At 40.0% G+C, this 8,520-nt stretch overlaps 1 long non-coding RNA gene across 1 annotated transcript; it reads left to right on the top strand.

Moving 5' to 3' along the window:
- The first annotated feature begins 848 nt into the window (after positions 1–848).
- On the top strand, positions 849–3,600 carry LOC133647961 (uncharacterized). The gene is made up of 3 exons (XR_009825814.1): positions 849–1,209; positions 3,117–3,285; positions 3,368–3,600. It is a non-coding gene; the product is annotated as an uncharacterized LOC133647961 (long non-coding RNA).
- Positions 3,601–8,520: the final 4,920 nt, after the last annotated feature.

Here is an 8,520-nt window from a genome sequence, read left to right as displayed (position 1 = left end):
ATTTTGCCTAAAATTCATAAACCTTATTTAAAAACAGAACAATTATGTTTATCTTTTTTTATTGCATTCTAATTAGTAAATACGTGTGATCAAAAGTTCACTTACAATAGAGCCAATTGGAGTCACTATAAAGCGCTCCAAAAAAACATCCAAACACCTCCATTGAGGCGGTATCGGTTGGTAGAGTGGCCGTGCCAGCAACTTGAGGTTTTCAGGTTCGATCCCCGCTTCCGCCATCCTAGTCAATGCTGTTGTGTCCTTGGGCAAGACACTTTACCCACCTGCTCCCAGTGCCACCCACACTGGTTTAAATGTAACTTAGATATTGGGTTTCACTATGTAAAAGTGCTTTGAGTCACTAGTGAAAAGCGCTATATAAATATAATTCACACTTCACTTCATTAAGGTTTTATATATACACTGTCAGTATAAATGTAATAAACACATTCATAATAACATTTAATATTTAAGTCTTTTGATTATTTTAGGCATTCGGCGGCGCATTAATTTAAAAACGCATCACAACGTTTGCTTTTGCATTTCCACAACATCACTGATTACTACTTATGCAGCCAACAAACAAAATAAAAAATCTCTTACTATACAATGTCTGCTGTCATTAGGATGCCAACTGATAGGATGTTGTTATATTCCCATTTAGATGAAGAATGTCTCCTAATCCTCGCAAAAAAAGGGGGGGCGGAACCAAGCGTTTTTTTGGGTCTTTCTCACCATTTCTAGGCCTACATTGAATGCCAAAGTTGACCAACTCGTCAGATTATGTCTTCATTCTACTGCTATCAAAGTGAAAGGCATTATTTATGATCTAGAACAGACCTGGGCATTGTGCGGCCCGCGGGCCGCATCCGGCCCTTTGTACGTCCCTGTCCGGCCCGCGTGAGGCCAATTATAAATTACAAAATAAATTTTAAAAAGCATCTATTTCGAGTGTGCAATACAACGGTGCTGCTTTTGTTTTGAAAAGCGTTATTTGTATTACTTCCGTGTGGACGTATGCTCGTGCGCGCAGCGGCAATCTCAAATTACAAAATAAATTTAAAAAAACATCTTTGTCGTGCGTGCAATACAACTGTGCTGCTTTTATTTTGAAAAGTGTTATTGTGCGTATGTCCTGTGAGGGAAGGCGCACAGCGACTAAAAAGAGAAAAGTTGATGACGAATGGCGTGTTTTCAACAAGACAAGTAAAGGTAAAGCTGTGTGCTTATTTGTGGTACACACGTTGCTGTGTTTAAAGAATATAGTGTAACGACCTGCTGAAGTAGATGTTGTCTTCTTGAGTTGCGTAAATGAGGAGTGAGGAGACGTGCGTGTGGAAGGAACGAGATATGTTGAGCTGTGTTAGTATAGCTTGCTCAATAAAAGTTTAAAAAGAGCGTCAGACTTGATGTGCACTTCTTCTGGACGCTACAATTGGTGGCAGAAGTAAAACTTTGCGCATACTGCACTGTTTGTGTGCTACGTCATCGGGAGGTACGTGCCACGTGAGGAGCTCGCCGCAAAGAGAGAGAGAGAGAGAGAGAGAGAGAGAGAGAGAGAGAGAGAGAGAGAGAAAGAGAGAGAGTGTTTACAGGTGCAGCCACGCTGCTTGCCACGGGGGGAATTCCGCCCTCAATGAAGACTCCCAGGTTTGATGGCAAGGCGAACTGGGAGGCATTTCATCCCACTTCTGACATCAATTGTAGCGTCCAGAAGAAGTGCACACCAAGTCTGATGCACTTTTTAAACTTTTATTGAGCATGCTATACTAACACAGCTCAACTTATCTCGTTCTTTCCAAAAGGAAAACCAATCCTCACTCCTCATTTCCGCAACAGCAACGCTTCCTCCTTCTTCGCCAATCACCTTACAGGCGTGCTACGTTCACAATGTTTTCTTATCTGGTTAAATAACGGTTTTACAACAAAGAGGATGCAGGATAAAGTGACAGAAATTGAAATTTTTGTATTGTAATATACATCAGGAAGTGTTGTGTAAGAAAGTGTTAAAAATAAAACCATCAAAAGCCATCTGCTTTTGTATAAAGATAAGTTAGGTTAAATGAAAATATTATTATTATTATTATTATCTATCTTACGGTATATCAAAAATAATTTGAGCAAAATTTAATTGAAATATTGTCAGTGTGGCCCCCCAGCAGTGCTCAGGTTGCTCATGCGGCCCCCGGTAAAAATTAATTGCCCACCCCTGATCTAGAATAAACTTTTGCGAGCTCCGAGGCGTGAAAACAGCTCACCAGCCGCTGATGTCAACACAGCAGCAGAAGTTGTTACCTCCCTCTGATCACGACACCGCTAAAAGCAGTTCCTCTGCGTTAGCACTTATAATAACAATATCGCTAAAACTTTGTAATTATTCAAGCCACAAAATGTAAATGGAATATTGTCTGCGCTTTTTGGATGTTTTTTTAGAGGGATTAATGGGCGGAATAGAGGACCTCTCATTGATTCCATTATAAGCGGACTTTGATTTACTTTTATTTACGAGTTAGAATGCATTAAAAAATGCATCCCTCAACTTGCCTTCCATAATGATTGTGAATGATAGACACTGTAGAAGTCGCGTACTCGCGGTCCCACTGATACATACGTCATATACGCCAGGTGTGCAGAATTGACAAAGGTTTAATGTTTGTTTCCACAAGCTCATCAGACAAACGTTCTTTCCGGACTTTTCAGTCTCTCCAAAACTCTCCAAAACTCCTCCTCTCCTGTTCCCGGCCGCTACTGTTAAAGACTACAGGTGATTAGATAACTCGTACCACCTAGGGGATCTAATCACCTGTTCAGCTGTGTCTCGCCGTCGGCACTGCCACGCCCCCGTCTGATGGTGCTCTGTCTTCAGCACCATGGACAGAGGCGGTGACCTCCGCTCCTGTAGGCAGCGCTGGCCACACCTCCCTCCACAGACACAATTCCCAAAAAAGTGCAGTTCTCCTTTTAAATTCTAATATTTCTCTGTGCTTGAACTGCTCAGTACATTTGAATTCACAATATTCTGCAGCAATACCTTTTTGCAAAGGCAACAACATGATGGTGTCATACTATAGTATTTGGTTTTGATATAATTTCTTAGAAAACTTACCCGTTGCCTTTAGTTCCAACCTCCATCATCACTGGTGTGAAGCGAAACTACTTTAAATGGGAATTTTCGTTCACAATCACTCACCGGAGAGCTGCACACCTGGGACTGATGAGGGCGAGCCGCATAAAGGGACCAGTGAACCCAAGGATCGGCGCGGGAACTTAGATTTCTCATGGTGTTCGGTAAGCAACAAGCTTTATGCTCTATTTTGGTTTTCCCTCTCCGTGGCTTACTTGTCCCTTGTTTTCTCCCGTGTCCCCGCAGTACCCTCCGTCGCCTGGACTGTGAGCTGTGCGTCTCACTATTCCCTGGATCTTCCCCTGTGTTTTGGACTGGCTTCCTCGTTTCCCGACTTCTCGCTCGCCCCCCGGACTCTGACGTCTCTCTCTGCCCCACAGACCCCTCACGCATCTTGGACCCCTTTTGCCTTGCCCAATTTGGACTTGTCTACTTCCTCATCCAACATCACGGTAATACACAACAGCTAACTACACACATCGTCTTACATCACACACTCTGGTATTTTGGTCACACACTTCATTCTATAGTGTAGTTGTATTGGTTATTATATATATATATATATATATATATATATATATATATATATATATATATATATATATATATATATATATATATATATATATTGTCTATATATATATATATATATATATATATATATATATATATATATATATATATATATATATATATATATATATATATATATATATATATATATATAGTCTATATATATAATAAAAACATTGTTCATACTTCCCCCTGGTGTATGTTTGCCGTCACCTCCCCTTAGTAAACCATTACAGACAATTGTGCATCAGCACACCTGGACTTGACAAGAGGGAGTGGCATAAAAGACAGCGGACCCAGGAGACCTTCGCCAGAACGTAGCCAATCTCCCCTGAGTAAGCATCACGTCTGGCACCCCTCCCTCGTTCCTTGCTCGCCTTCTTTGTGCTCTTCCTCGTTCCTTATTGATGTCCTTTGTGTCTTCCCTGTTACCCGTGTTCGTGTCTTGCCTCACGACTCCCTCCCGGATCTTTGCTTGCCTCCCTCGATCCTTGACCACTGCCTGGACATTGACATCGTTGCCTCTCTCCTGCCCTCGACTGCTTGCCTCCCCGCTGACTGCCTCTTTGCCTTCCCCCTTGGATTTGGTGAAAGATTCACTCAACACGCACCGACAACACCCACTGGTAAATATCACATTGTTAATTCCACACATCGTCCGCATTCTTTCACTTGTGGTAGCATACACACCCCACACATTCATCAAAGGTTTAAATAAACCTTCTAAACCGCAGTTCTGCCTTGGTGTCGCCTCCTTCCCTTTGACAATACATAACATTCAAGATGCCACTAATGGGAGTCACCATTGTATCCTTCAAAGCCCTCTAAAACAAATTCAAAACCCTCCATCAACATTTTGCATACGCACTGCAAATCTATCTATAATGTAGTAACAGACATGTTTATAACCATATGTAATCTGTACAATAATTACTGTGTTTTGGTCATTTTAATCAATTTTAATCGCATTTAATCCCGTTTCCATAGCAGCGCACATCCAACTTCCGGCATCTACTGTGTGTTTCTACTTCCGGATACAAACACGCGAGTGTGGTGTAATCATGGCAGACTTGGCAACAGACAACGAAGACGACTATTTTTGGACAAATGAGGATTCACAACCTTATCTTTCAGAAGCTGAATATACGGAGGATGAACTGCTGCTTACAAAAGCGAGCGCGAAGAAGAGGGTGAGATTGTGGAGAAGACGGAAGCCCAGAGGGAGTGAGGTCGGTGCGTTTTGGTCAAGCTGAAAATCTGGAACTTTTTGAGCCAGGCTATGCAGAATTATTGTAGTGCCCACAATCAACTGGAAACGTCCCTGGCTAGCTTGACCAAACGGACAACTGTCCATCGAGTGAGTCACTATACTATTGATCATAGGTTAGCAGCACGTCACCGTACACTACAGTACATACACTGTCGAGCTAGCTGTGTACAAACAAAACATGAAATGTAGGCTAATACTTTACAGATACTGTAATATGATTGTTAATGTTTTTCAGTCGGTACAGATTTGTGTACTATCGCATATTAATTTGCATTATAAACTAAAAAGCGTTTCGTGCTGATGTAGAAGCTGTCAGGTTCAAACACCGATGACATCTATTAAACAGAAAAGAAGCAAGGAATTAAACAGAGACAGGATTCAATTTAGCTCAATGAGGAGAGCTGTACACCTTTACTCTCTTGTACAGTGTCGTCCCACACTCTGACAAAAGGATTGCACACCTCCTCTTTTATTTGGACTTTCCCTGATTACATGGCAACAGCTGTTTCTAAGGGGAGAGGGGGTCGTAAACAGCCGTCGTCCTTGGTCACAAAACAGTTCAAAGAAAAGATGCCTGGAGCTTGCGTCAGGTCCTGCTTCCTCTCCGCTTTGTAGATCTCGGGTCAAGACAAGATCTTCCTGTGGATTACAATAGATCAAAGAAACCGACACCTTCATGTCGCTTCCCATCGTACACAGTGGAGTTTTACAAGTCTTTTGCTTGGTAAGATCAAAGACAGCTTTTGTTTGCTCGCCGGGAACTCATGGAAACACAAAGTTTTGTGATAACTTAGATACAATTATTCTGACAGAAGCTAGCTTATCTATTTCTGTAGTTTGATTCTACGGCTAATACTATAGCACATCGATGTGTTATTATGCAGTGTTCACTCTTACAATAACAATGTCACTACAGCTTGGTTATTAAACAGGTTACCGAATGAAGTATTGCTGAGGGTTTTTGAATGCATTTTAAAGTGATTTAGTGGGAGAATTGATTGCTTCCATTAACTGTATTGCTAGCTACCAAGAACGACCCGTTTTTTTTTTTCCCCAAATATTTTGATTGAAATTTGCGGACAGTTCAGCATAGTGAACATTGGCAACAACAAGTACAGGCATCTGCACTTTTTAAGATATGTAACATACTAATTTCAGTGCCTTTACAGTACCCACCCACTCAGTTCCCAAGGTAATTGTCCACTGGTGCGAGCCGATTTTTATATGTTAGAATGCAAAAAAAAAAAAAATGTTGTCCTCTTGTCTCTCATAATGATTGTGAACAATAGGCAACATTCCCAAACAATGCAGTCCTCCTTTAAGGCAGAACTAAGCTTCACAGAGACAACAAAATAACAATTTGTGAAAGCAAGAGACCAACAGTCTGCTGGTTGTCTTTGCTATGTCTTCTGGTTTATTGACCCAGTCACCAGCAGCGATCCGGGAAGCCGACACACACTGATGAACACAGCCAACACACACATAGTCTCACTACGCACCGAGCCAGCACGCAGCGGGGGTGAGTCATGGAGAGCTGAGGTCAGTGCAGAGATCTAAAGACCCTACTAAGAGGGGAGAGGAAGCACCTGCTCCAGTGGGCCTCAGGGACAGAGGAATGGACCGAGAACTAGTGAAAGACTCTAGAATGTGACTCAAAAGATAATTACGAGATATTCTTAATGGCCAAACACTTTTGCTGTCGCTTCAAACAACCTTGCAATCCATGAGCCTGTAGTATGATTTTAATGATACTGCACATATCATTAAAATCACCAACAAGCACAGTGACAGTCCGACGTTATTTTTATCATGTGATTTACGTTTATATACTACTTTAAATGTGATGACTTTTGTGATGAAGTCATGCAAGAGAGAGGAGTCTAGACACATTTACATGAAGTAACAATTCAACACATGCAAATTAGACTTCTAATAAGGCTTAAACTTAACTGTACTACTCAATCTTTGATCATTATTATGTGTTACCTTGGATTATTGTATTCATTAAACCAGGTTGTGGTTTGTTATCTTACATAATGTTGTTATCTAGAGCAAGGGTCCCCAAAGTACGGCCCGTCAGCGTCCAAAATCCTGCCCGCGGGAAGACCGAAGTTTAAAAAATATATATATATATATTTTTGTACTCTACAAATCAACCTAAATATGTATGTACTGACAACTATGAAGCATTTAGCAACATTGTTGTATTTCTTAGTTTATATTGATGGGTATGAGTGATTTTTTATTTATTTTTTTGATACCGCAAAGGAATCTAAGTTGCACACGTTTACTTTTAACTGCAAATATTGTGGACAAAAAGTGCATTCAGTACTGCTACTCAATGCTAGAAGGTCCATTTTGACAATTTATTCAAGTATTTTAAAACATGGAACATACTGGTATCTGATTGCAATGAATGTTACCAAGGGAGTAGCACCAAATTCTGGGCCCCAAACACAAGACTCCAAATGGGCCCCCCATCCTTTGCCGTCAACAAATGATTGCATGGATTTGGATAAAACCAGCTTTGTAAAGCGCATGTAAATACTTTAAATAGAGTTCTAACATTTTAAAAGTAACATATATAGAGCATATCCAGATAAACCATACGAAATAATTTGGTTTGGTTTGCCAGCAAATTCAACATAAAGTAGCCATTACATAATTTTAAATAATCATACAACCTGTCATTATTCACGCAAATATGATTTAAATGTTCCTTTATTTCAGAGTGAAAGGTATAGATTAGCTGAGTCACGCAGGATTATCTGTGGGTAATATGAATTATAAAATAATTTACATCATTATTAATATGTTTAAATTACTATTATTATTGCATCTCTTGGAGGGTTAGGCATACCGAAGTCTTTAAAACCTAGTGATGACTCTGTATCTAACTTTAATCAAGGGTCCTTGAATGCACCACAGCAATGGGCAAAGAGATTTAGTCCAATGATTAACACAGAAATGATAGTATGTACATAGTAATTTAAATAGAATAGGATATAAATACAGTACGTTATAAGTAGCATGGGTCAATATGAATATATTTATAAATAGAATAGAATACATAGAAAAATAGCAAGTAGAATGGAAAAACAATGACAACAAACCAAACCAAATAAAAGCCCAGTTCAACACAGTTGGGACACAGCTACAGCCGTGGTCAGAAGTTTACATACACTTGTAAAGAACATAATGTCATGGCTGTCTCGAGTTTCTAATAATTTCTACAACTCTTATTTTTTTGTGATAGAGTGATTGGAGCACATACCTGTTGGTCACAAAAAACATTCATGAAGTTTTTTTTTTAAATGAATTTATTATGGGTCTACTGAAAATGTGAGCAAATGTGCTGGGTCAAAAGTATACATACAGCAATGTTAATATTTGGTTACATGTCCCTTGGCAAGTTTCACTGCAATAAGGCGCTTTTGGTAGCCATCCACAAGCTTCTGGCAAGCTTCTGGTTTAATTTTTGACCACTCCTCTTGACAAAATTGGTGCAGTTCAGCTAATTGTGTTGGTTTTCTGACATGTACTTGTTTCTTCAGCA

Source organism: Entelurus aequoreus, linkage group LG04 (genome assembly GCF_033978785.1).
Source record: "Entelurus aequoreus isolate RoL-2023_Sb linkage group LG04, RoL_Eaeq_v1.1, whole genome shotgun sequence".
NCBI classification, from domain to species: Eukaryota; Metazoa; Chordata; class Actinopteri; order Syngnathiformes; family Syngnathidae; genus Entelurus; species Entelurus aequoreus.
The sequence above is the reverse complement of the archived record's forward strand: the minus strand, read 5'-3'. Positions and strand labels throughout refer to the sequence as shown.